Source organism: Mustelus asterias, chromosome 8, assembly GCF_964213995.1.
Source record: "Mustelus asterias chromosome 8, sMusAst1.hap1.1, whole genome shotgun sequence".
NCBI lineage: Eukaryota > Metazoa > Chordata > Chondrichthyes > Carcharhiniformes > Triakidae > Mustelus > Mustelus asterias.
Window position 1 is genome coordinate 71,910,723 of NC_135808.1, and position 12,020 is coordinate 71,922,742.

General features: G+C 47.5%; 1 protein-coding gene across 2 annotated transcripts in view; it reads left to right on the forward strand.

Moving 5' to 3' along the window:
- Positions 1-443: 443 nt before the first annotated feature.
- Positions 444-12,020, forward strand: part of ptprc (protein tyrosine phosphatase receptor type C) — a 249,401-nt gene continuing 237,824 nt past the window's right edge. Inside the window, exon 1 of one of the 2 annotated variants that reach the window (XM_078218153.1) lies at positions 444-562. The gene's annotated coding sequence lies outside the window, so the exon portion shown is untranslated. Of the gene's footprint in view, positions 563-1,898; positions 1,924-12,020 lie in introns of those variants that run through there. The other variant, XM_078218155.1, reaches the window with a different exon arrangement.

A 12,020-nucleotide genomic window follows, 5' to 3' on the forward strand; every position in this document is an offset into this window, starting at 1 on the left:
CTTTCTTCACTATCGTTTCTGGGATTTTCCCATTGAAATATCTAATTTTCAATTAACAATTTTTTTTGTGACTTTGGATTTTTACTTTCTTTTTGTCCATCAAAACCGCTGAGCCTAAGAGCATTTTGTAACACAGTCTGGAAGCTGTTTGTGTATACCCTGCTCAGCGAACGAAACAACATTAATCTTATTAATGGAGAATTTTCCCACATTGTGCTTTGTCTTAAGAGAAACCCATTTAATTTGCAGAACATGTCAAATTTGCAGGGAAGTCAGCTGCTAATGCATTAAAATCTGTGTCTGACATCAGCAGAGAAGTAATTCTTTTGACTGGGTGGAGGAGCAGTATGCTTTGGCAAGAAAATGGTGAAATGGAGGACTGGAGAGGATGTGGTTATTAGTGGCAGAGACTGAGGTCAGAGGCAGTTGAGAAGATAGAGGCGGGAACACAGAGGAGCAAGACATGTCAGCAACATGGGCAAGGCCAGTTGCATCTTAACAGAGCAGCTGGAGCTAATATGCAAAAAGGAATTGACATGTCTGTGCAGAAGTGACATTTCAGGTAAGCTCGAGAATATATAATTCAGGTACAGGGGCAGAACTGAGCCAATAAAAACAGAACTTCTGAAGCTTCAATGGTTTCTGAAGGGAGAGAGGAAAAAAGACTTAACTTTCGTTAGCAAAATGTTAACTTCCCATTTACAGTTGCAAATGTGCCCACTGCCAAATGCTTGTGGTGTATCTTGTACAGTTCTACTGAAAACAGTTTTTTTCTGAAGGAGAGTAAGCTAATTTTAGAACTCAAGTATAAGGGACACAGCAAGCAAGGAAAATAATGCATCATACTCACTTTCTCACACACACACACATAGAGACAGACACCCCAACACACAAATTGACACACACAACACATACACACACATAAACATACACATGCATAAACATGCACACACAAAAAAGGCACGCTCCCCAACACACACACAATTTATGCAAACTAGGAAGAGATGGGATGTGATATACCCCAATAACATACACAAGCAAGTTAATGACCAGCCGTGTTTTACCATGAAATAATTGTCATTTAAGGGCCCAGACCCTTAACCCTGTACAAAAATTGTTTATTATATTTTTGAAAGAATAGATATATCTTAGCAAGGTGGACTGACAGCTTGTGCAGCCAGTCCCTTGAGTGCTGCAATGGGAGTCTGCACTTAAAACTTCACAAGCTGGAAATGAGGAATGTCTATAAGACAGTGCGTATCTTTATTTCTATTTAGTTAATGCCATTTATCCAAAGGTTTGCAGATCATAGCACTGGATGTTAACAAAATGTTTCTGCTTTCCCAGGGCTGTTGTGATAGAGAGGTCTATTTTCCATACTTGCTCCTTGCATCAGGGATCACTGCATTGATTGAATAGCAAAATTGTGTAATGCTGAATTATATGTTGCAATGACGATAAAAACCAATGGTGTTAAATCACCCAGCATGAGGATATGCTGTAGCTTTAACGTTACACTGATTTAGCAGCAGAGCATGATGATGGATGAAGCAACATTATATGTCAATGACAGTGTAGTGTGTGTTTTTCAGTCCAGTCTTCGTGAGCATTGATGCTGCACACACAAAGAATGAGTTACTGTCCATGAGTGGGATCGGCTTTTGTGACAGGACTTCCATTTTTTATTGTGTTGTGTTTTTTACCAGTTCATGGTAAAAATGTTTGCTGCCTGTCGGCGCATTCCAAGATGTTCCCGTACTGCACGTTAGATGGCAGGAAAGATTGATAATTTTAGAGAGCAGTCTTCAAATTGGAAGTGAAGTATCTGGCAACTGACCAAATTAAATGTAAAACTGTTTTGGGGAACAATGCAACTTTCAGGGAGAACTGGTGAAGTAAACAGGCAGTTTTCTTTCCTGAAGGGTGAGTTATAATGGAAATATCTTAGCATAAATTCCTGATTTACTGAGCTTTCCGAAATGTTGACACATGCTTCTATGCTGGGTGCAGTTTGCTTTCGATTTTTTTTAATTTCCCTCTGAAAGCATTCTTTATATCCCTTTTCAGACTACTTCCTGGCAGCATGGTGAGGGGAAAATGCATCGATTTGTCTTATGAAATGTTAAAAACTCAAACCGTTTGAACTGAACAAGATGGCCTTTCAGTAGTAACTGACTGCTGTTTGCTGGCTTGGCCCGCTGCTTTTAAAAGTATGTTTTTATTTGTATAAATATGAGTTTCATCCTGATACCACAAATGGAAAAGATTCTCCAATTGCCACGTTCAGAAAAATGGAAAAAACTGACTTTGAAAAAAAAATTCAAGTGGATTTGATATGACTCTTGAGGGAACGTTTCAGGCCTAGAATCGTGTTTGCACCCAGAATCGCTACACTTGTCTTGTTAATATTGGCTTGGGTTTGCTTGTAATATTTGTGTTGCTTGCTGATTATAATGATGCCGGTAAAGCATCGCACGTTACGCACTGGCCACACCCCTACAAAGGGTAGGTGGGTGGAGTCAGGCATCGGAATTAATGGGCAACACCGGACACTGTTTAATACAGCCAGCACCTCTAAAAGAGGAAGTGCCTTCTGACCACAACAGTCATGGGCAACGTAGGCTAGTTAGTGGCCCGCAGGATTGACCCTCCTTTATCTAAGTGGGCCGCAAGATTGAAATCAGGCTTGTTCACTAACCATGGCCCCATGGATAAGATTAAATACATTTAATACACGCTGACTTTCATTTATATGTCAAAACAAAAGAAGTATTTACATCTTGGGTGCAGTCCAAGCACGGCTTTCACAGTCAATGTTGTGTACAATCAGCACGCAATTCACTTCACTTGCCCTTGCTTTATGTGCGTATCACTTCAGTCGTACAGCTAGGGAAAAAAACTGCGGATGGAAATCAGTGGAGTGTGGCAGCCCGGCACATGGGCAATGGTCAACAAAAGGTCTCGAGGGTCGCACTCAGAACCCAGATGGACCTCATGTGGCCCCTGGGCTGCAGGTTGCCCACCATTGGGCTGCAGACACCAGTCAAGACACTTGTGTCAAACAAGTGGCTGAGGGAGGTAATGAGGAGGCACCATGATTCTCTGATGCTGCCTTGGAGGCCCTAGTGTAAGGAGCAGTGAGTAGGAGGGACATCCTCTCCCCTCCCCACTTCCCCAGGGGACAGGAAGCATTCAAGTATCTATTTTGTCTACAGTGGGAAGATATGTGCAAACATGCCAATAATAAGTGCATTACACACAGACGTGACACCAAGCTACTCGAATTTCAATGATCTAAATAGACATATTAAGATAAGCAAATTCAGATATAAATCTTAATTCACAATTGTACCATTTACAGTCTCGCGAATAAGAACACTGGCAGGGCTGTCAAAGCTCCTTTCAATTACCTTCAATCTCTCCAAATCTCGACAACAAACTTCACCTCACCTCCTTTCTCCTCATTCTCACACATTTTTCACTATTAAGACCCTCACATTTCACATGAGCACATGAACACTGCACACGACTCTCATTAACATACTTGCCTTCTTGCATGAGGAGGTTCCACTTGGTACCAGGTAGCAGGCTAGCACCAAAGGTGGAAGATCCTGCTTATCAAACCCTTTCTTCACTCATAGAAAGTGTGCTTGGCACTGTGGGAGAAAGAAGGCTGTGACGGTTCACAGGTAATGTTCCGCAAGCTTTCTCCTAACTTAATCTTCTCTGCCCTTTTGGGCTTCCACCTCACCAACCACCACCCGCCTCATGCACCTTTTAGAGCAATCCCCTACACATGTTATATGCACTGGATGGTTTTTTTTACTCTGTTGTTTATTTATAACCCCGGATAACACTACTGGCTCCCTTTTGCTTCCTCCTCCATCTAATAAAACTGATCTTTGAGCTATTTCTTTCACAGTATTCACCCGCTGCACACAAAGCTTGACAGGTTGCTTTCTAAGTGAATAAACAATGGCTTTAACTCCAAACTCTCCACCATAGAATCATTTCAGTCAGGATGTACTGAAAGTGGTTTTCGGGCATCACCTCAGCCAATGGAATCTGATTAACAAAATCTAACTGGGTTTGAAAGGCGTCTCTTGTTAATGGCTGTATTTATTTATTTTCTTCAAACCCATTCAGTAATAACCAAGGCCGTATAAAGCAGATTAGGTACAGTATGTAACAATATCTGAATGAGGTGCTCATTGAAAACCAATAGCTAGCATGCTTAACTTGCTGCAAACAGTGACGTTGGAGTTGACAATCGTGGTCATGGCAAATGGTTTGAGATATCTTCCCAATTTAAACGACTGCCTGACTGAAATGTGGGCAGTTTAAAGTGGTTGGAACTCCGCTTCCCCTTTTGTTCTGACAGAAAAACTTCCCTAAATTCTGTTTGCTTCATTTCCTTAATCATAGAACCCTACAGTGCAGAAAAAGGCCATTCGGCCCATCGAGTCTGCACCGACCACAAACCCACCCAGGCCCATACCCACATCCCTACATATTTTACCCGCTAATCCCTCTAACCTACGCATCTCAGGACACTAAGGGGCAATTTTAGCATGGCCAATCAACCTAACCCGCACATCTTTGGACTGTGGGAGGAAACCGGAGCACCCGGAGGAAACCCACGCAGACATGAGGAGAATGTGCAAACTCCACACATGCAGTGACCCGAGCCGGGAATCGAACCCAGGTCCCTGGAGCTGTGAAGCAGCAGTGCTAACCACTGTGCTACCGTGCCGCTTCATTTTGATCTTCCAGTCTTATTCAACATTCACAGCAACTCATCTTTTGGCTGGGAACTTTACAGCCTTCCGGACTCAACATTGGGTTCAACAATTTTCGATCATAACCCCTGCGCCCCCAATTTGTTTCATTTTCATTTCATAGAATCATAGAATCCCTACAGTACAGAAGGAGGCCATTTGGCCCATCAAGTTTGTGCCAACCACAATCCCACCCAGGCCCTAATCCAGTAACTCTCATTTACCCTGCCAATCCCCGCGACATTCGGGTCAATTTAGCATGGCCAATCAACCTAACCCACACATCCTTGAGCAGTGGGGCTTTCGTTTTACTTTCTTGTTTTTTTCTTTCAGACAGTGGTTGTTCATCATTCTGCCACCTCCTCTTTTGGATTTTGACTCGCACCATCAACTCATTTATCATTCAGCCTCTCCTCTCCGACACCCTGCCAACTTCTCTTTGTTCCTTTTCCCACCCAATGCCCTTTCTGCCACCCCCATTGGTCCCCTGTCACTTGCTTAAAACTTATTACATTTCTAAAATTTCCCAGTTTGGATTGAAGGTCATCGACCTGAAAGGTTATGTCTGATCCTCTCTCAGCACTTTTGTTTCTGATAAAATGCTTAGTGGGATAAGAGCGGGTATGATTTGGTAACAGAGAGCAAGTAGATGCCCAGGGTATTAGTTGGAATCCAATCTTTTTTTCATTCATTCGTGGGACATGGGCATCATTGGCAGGCCAGAATTTATTGCCCATCCCTAGTTGCTCAAGGGCAGTTGAGTGTCAACCACATTGCTGTGGGTTTGGAGTCAAATGCAGGCCAGACCACGTAAGGATGGCAGATTTCCTTCCCTAAAGGACATTAGTGAACCAGATGGTTTTTTACGACAATCAACAATGGTTTCTCTCAGCTCCTCTCAGCTCTGTTGAAGGGTCATCCAGACTCGAAATGTTGGCTCTATTCTCTCTCCACAGATGCTGTCAGATCTGCTGAGATTTTCCAGCATTTTCAGTTAACAGATGATGTTCAGACACTTGCTCAAGCCTTCCACATTCTGAGGGAAGGGTCAATATGTAAAATGTTGACAGATTGGCTTGTAACAGGTGATCAATAGGTTTAACAATTTTAAGCATTGAGAATGTATTGGCAAGAAACATTAATTTTGATATTGATTGATTTGCTGTTCTGAAAGCCAGAAAAGGTGTTTTCTTTAAGATTCATTTTTATTTCAATGCTTAATTTTTATTCTGGTATCAACCCCTTACTCTCAAATATTGAAAATCAAATATTGTTTCAAATAAAATTTCCCAATTTCTATTTGATCTTTATAACTCTATGGATTTTTAGTCCAGTTAGTTTCTTAGATTTTCTTGGTAAAACACAAAGGGCGGATTTTTCCCGTACTGCTTGCCAAGGGAATTGTAGCGAGTGGGACGCAGACCATGCAAAGGTCCGTTGACCTCCTGTGGGACTTTTCAGTTTTGGGGTGAGCGCAGCTGGAAAATCCCACCCAAAGACTCTTCCAGAATATCCACTTCTTGTCGTGAAAGATGGAGACACACTAGCATATCAGTAACAGATCAGTAAAAATTACCAACATTTAAAATGCATGAAAGCTGTGATTAAGCATGAACATTTTAAACTGAAGACAATTGGTTGGTAAATCATAAGAGAGGAAAACATTAGACACAGGATTAAGAGGGAAGGGTTAAAGATGGGAGGTGGGGAGTATAAGCAGGTCTGGAAACAGGAGAAGTATCAGGGCCCATGGCTTCTCTCCCCGTCCCTGCTTATGCATGCTCAGCTTTGAGTCGCCGGATACCATCTGAATCTACCCCATGTCGTATGACGATAGTTCCACCATTACAATGAGGATGTCATCAGTGTGAAGACAGGACTTTGTCTCCACAGGCGGCACGGTGGCACAGTGGTTAGCACTGCTGCCTCACAGCTCCAGCGATCCAGGTTCGATTCCTGGCTTGGGTCACCGTCTGTGCGGAGTTTGCACGTTCTCTCCCTGTCTGTGTGGGTTTCCTCCGGGTGCCCTGGTTTCCTTCCACAGTCCAAAGATGCGCAAGTTAGATTGATTGGCCATGGTAAATTGCCACTTAGTGTCAGGGGGATTAGCAGGGTGAATGCGTGGGGTTATGGGGATAGGGCCTGGGTGCGATTGTGGTCGGAGCAGACTCAATGGGTGATGCACTATCAATCAAGCAAAGACTAGTTTGTATCCTTGAACAAATAGGCTTTTATTAGCAAAAGACTTGGAGCACACCCATGCCAATGAACTGGTCCAGAGACTGAGGCAGGGGGTGGGGAGCAGTCACCTTTATACCGGGACCAGGAGGGAGGAGTCCCAGGCCGGGCCGGTAGGGGCATGTCCAGGCATGTCACACACACACACACAGGCAATAAGCTAACAGTGGTTTACCACATTCACCCCCTGCTTTTAAAATATAGTCTGGCGGGGGTGAGGTGGGTGCAACGTTATTTACAGAATTACAAATTTACAAATTTAGTTTCTCTGGGGGCTTGATCTGCCGCTGCGACGGCTGTAGTGCCGGTTGTGGTGTCGGTTCCGGTGGCCGCGGTGTTGGTTCAGGCGCCAGGCCGTAGTCACTCGAGTCGTCTGTAGTCCCTTCTGATTGTCGGGTGCGTGGTGGCAGCTCCTGGGGCTCAGGCATGCTGTATACGGGGGTTGGGGGTGTGGGGTTGTGGGTCGTCGCGGTCCCTGGGGTACCTGCGGGTGCCAGGTCTCGAATGGAGACCGTGTCCTCCCTCCCGTTGGGGTACGCCACATAGGCGTATTGGGGGTTGGCGTGGAGGAGTTGGACCCTTTCGACCAGGGGGTCCGACTTATGGGTCCTCGCGTTCTTGGGGGCCTGGGGACGTCAGCCACGACGGTGGTGAGGTCCCCGAGGAGGACTTTCTGGGGAAAACAACCATTCTTTCGTGAGGGGTAGGATTGGTAGCTGAGCAAAGGAGTGATCTAATCGAGTGTAGGGAGGACTTCTTGCCAGCGGGTGACTGGAAGACCTTTAGACCTCAGAGCTAGTAAAACGGCCTTCCAAACTGTCGCATTATCCGTCTCTACCTGTCCAAACCCCTGGGGTTGTAGCTGGTGGTCCTACTCGAGGCTATGCCTTTGGAGAGCAGGTACTGTCGTAGCTCATCACTCATAAAGGAGGATCCCCAGTCGCTATGGATATAGCTAGGGAAACCGAACAGGGTGAAGAGGCCGTGCAGGGCCCTGACGACCGTGGCCGAGGTCATATCTGGGCAGGGAATAGCGAAGGAGAAACGTGAATATTCATCAATGACGTTGAGGAAGTATATGTTGCGGTCTGAAGAGGGGAGGGGGCCTTTGAAGTCAATGCTTAGGCGTTCGAAAGGGCGGGTGGCCTTTATGAGGTGTGCTCTGTCTGGCCAATAGAAGTGCGGCTTGCACTCTGCGTAGACCTGGCAGTGTCTGGTTATAGACCTGACTTCCTCAATGGAGTAGGGCAGGTTACGGGCTTTAATTAAGTGAAAAAACCTGGTGACCCCCGGGTGGCAGAGGTCGTTGTGGAGAGTCTGCAATTGGTCTATTTGTGTGCTGGCACATATTCCCCGGGACAGGGCGTCTGGGGGCTCATTGAGCTTCCCGAGCCGGTATAAGATGTCGTAATTGTAGCTGGAAAGCTCAATTCTCCACCTCAATATTTTATCATTTTTGATCTTGCCCTGCTGCGTGTTATTAAACATGAATGCAACTAACCGTTGGTCCGTGAGTAGGGTGAATCGTTTACCAGCTAAGTAGTGGCGCCAGTGCCGTACAGCTTCCGCTATGGCTTGGGCCTCCTTTTCGACAGAGGAGTGTCGAATTTCAGGGCCTTGGAGGGTTCGTGAGAAGAAGGCCACGGGTCTGCCCGCCTGGTTAAGGGTGGCGGCTTGGGCGAAGTCAGATGCATCACTCTCCACCTGGAACAGGATGGATTTGTCTACAGCGTGCATCGTGGCCTTCGCAATGTCTGCTTTGATGCGGTTGAAGGCCAGGCGGGCCTCTGCCACCAGGGGAAAAGAGGTGGATTTGATGAGCGGACGGGCTTTATCCGCATAATTGGGGACCCAGTGGGCGTAATACGAGAAGAAGCCCAGGCAACTCCTCAGTGCTTTGAGGCAGGTGGGGAGGGGGAGTTCCAGGAGGGGACGCATGTGGTCGGGATCGGGACCGATGACCCCGTTTTTCACAGCACAACCAAGGATGGTGAGGCGGCATGTGCGCAATACGCACTTCTCCTTATTATAGGTCAGATTTAGGAGTGTGGAGGTGTGGAAGAATTTGTGGAGTTGGCGTCGTGGTCCTGCTGATCATGGCCGCAGATGGTGACGTTATCCAGGTACGGGAAGGTGGCCCACAGCCCGTTCTGGTCTACCATTCGGTCCATCTCATGCTGGAAAACCGAGACCCCGTTGGTGACGCCGAAGGGGACCCTAAGGAAGTGATAGAGGCAGCCATCCGCCTCGAAGGCAGTATATTGGCGGTCTTCCAGGCGGATAGGGAGCTGGTGGTATGCAGATTTTAAGTCGATGGTGGAGAACACCCGATATTGCACAATCTGATTAACCATGTCAGATATGCGGGGAAGGGGTATGCGTCCAGCTGCGTGTAGCGGTTAATGTTCTGACTATAGTCAATGACCATGCGATGTTTCTCCCCAATCTTAACAACTACTACTTGGGCTCTCCAGGGGCTGGTACTGGCCTCGATGATCCCCTCCCCCAGGAGCCGTTGTACTTCGGACCTGATAAAAACTCTGTCTCCAGCACTGTACCGTCTGCTCTTGGTGGCGATGGGCTTGCAGCCGGGGGTGAGATTTTCAAACAGTGAGGGAGGGGCGACTTTAGGGTCGAGAGGCTGCAGGTAGTGCGCGGTGGGCGATCTAAGAACTGCTGATTGCAAATGGAAAGCGGGGGAAAAGGTCCATTATACTCCATGGTGACGCTCTTAAGGTGACACAGGAAATCTAGCCCCAGGAGTACGGCAGCGCAGAGTTGTGGCAGCACGAGGAGCCTGAAAGTTTTGTACACTGTGCCCCGTACAGTCAGGGTCGCCACGCAGTACCCGAGGACATCCACCGAGTGGGACTTTGAAGCCATGTAGATCGTTTGCTTCACTGGCAGTACTGAAAGGGCGTAGCGACTCACTGCGTTAGGGTGAATAAACAGTTTGTAGTGCGAACGTTTACCTCGATGTCCATCATGGACCTGGCGAGTTGGTGAGGCCTGGATTGGTCCAGCGTAATCGAAGCCACCGTTGGATTTTGCGACGCGGCTGATGGCGTCCAAGATGGCGGCCCACACGGCTCACACGTGGCTGAAGGCGTCCAGGATAGCGGCCCGCACGGCTCACACGCGGCTACCAGCACCCAAGATGGCGGACCCCGCGAGTCGCACGCGGCGCTACTGGGCTTGGAGGTCGATTTCGCCCTGCATACCTTCACGTAATGGCCCTTCTTTCCACACCCGGAGCAGATCGCATCCTTCGCCGGGCAGCGTTGTCGGGGGTGCTTTCCCAGGCCGCAGAAGTAGCACTTCGGGCCTCCGGAGACTGCCGCAGCGGTCGGGTCATTGGTGGGACGTGGTGTGGCGTAGGCCTGCGGCCCTCCCGAGTACAGAGGTGGCGGCGACCGCGGTGTCCACGATGCGCCCCCGTGGTCGGGGGTGTAGACCTCGAGATTACAGAAGGCCACCTCTAACGAGTCGGCAAACACCACAGTCTTTTGTAGGTCCAGCCCACCCTGTTCCAGCAGTCGTTGTCGGATATAGTTTGACCTGATACCCGTGACATAGGCATCTCTGATTAAGTCCTCAGTGTTTTGGGTGGCTGTTACGGCCTTGCAGTTGCAGGCCCTGCCAAGTGCTCGCAACGCACGCAGGAATTGATCGCCCGATTCTCCTGGCTGTTGTCTGCGAGTAGCCAGAAGATGTCTGGCGTAGATTTCATTAGACTGTTCGTTGTACTGGCCTTTTAAAAGTTCGATCGCATTCTTGTAAGTTTCAGCGTCTCTAATCATCGAGAATACTTGATCGCTTACCCGGGCGTGGAGCACGTGTAGCTTGTCGGGTTCGGTCCGGACGACGGAGGAGGAGGCGGTGAGGAAAGTTTCGAAACATCGCAGCCAGTGATCGAAGCTGTTAGAGGCTCCTACAGCTTGAGGATCCAATTCTAGTTTTAGTATCTGCTCCATCCCAAAACTTTTGCGAATAAAATTGATGCACTGTCAATCAAGCAAAGACTAGTTTGTATGCTAGAACAAATAGGCTTTTATTAGCAAAAGACTTGGAGCACACCCATGCCGATGAACTGGTCCAGAGACTAAGGCAGGAGGTTGGGAGCAGTCACCTTTATACCTGGACCAGGGGGGAGGAGTCCCAGGCTGGGCCGGCAGGGGCATGTCCAGGCATGTCACACACACATGGGCAATAAGCTAACAATGGTTTACCCCAATGGGCCAAATGGTCTCCTTCTGCACTGTAGGGATTCTATTATTCAGCTGAAATCACTTCTACCAATACTGTCATTTCGTACTGACATTCTGTAATATGTAGTTGGGTGAGCCAAAGTCCAGTCAGTTTTCCCCTGTTGTTCAGTCTTTCTGAACCTGCCAGGGGCCCACTGACAGATATTTCCAACCAGCTTGGTCTGTAGTGGTGCTATTGAGTCACTCTTGACGATAGACAATGAAGTCTCCCAAACAAAGTACATTCTGTGTCCTTGCTGCCCTCAATGCTTCTTCGAAATGGTGTTGAACCTGGAGAAACACAGATTCATCAGCCGAGGGAAGGCAGTAGCTGGTGAGCTGCAGGAGGTTTCCTTGCCCAGGTTTGAACTGATGCCATGAGACTCGATGGGGTTCGACATCAATGTTGAACACTTCTCGGACCACCCCCTCCTGCATTCCATTGTGCTGTCACCTCTGGTGGGTCTGTCCTACCAGTGAAACAAGATATACCCAAGGATGGTGTTGGAGAAGTCTGTGCTGTTCGATTGTCAGGCTGTTGCTCGATGGGCCTGTGGGACAGCTCTCCCAATTTTGTCACAGGATGTCAGTGAGGGGGACTTTGCTGGGTGGAGTAAGCAGGGAGTTCTTTTGCCATATCTATAGCCTAGTCTGCCTGTCCTACATTACTTTTATTCAACTTCTTGCCATAATTTGATACAATTAAGTGGCTTGTGGTTTGCGGTGCTATAGGAGGCAGATTTTCTTTCCTGAAAGG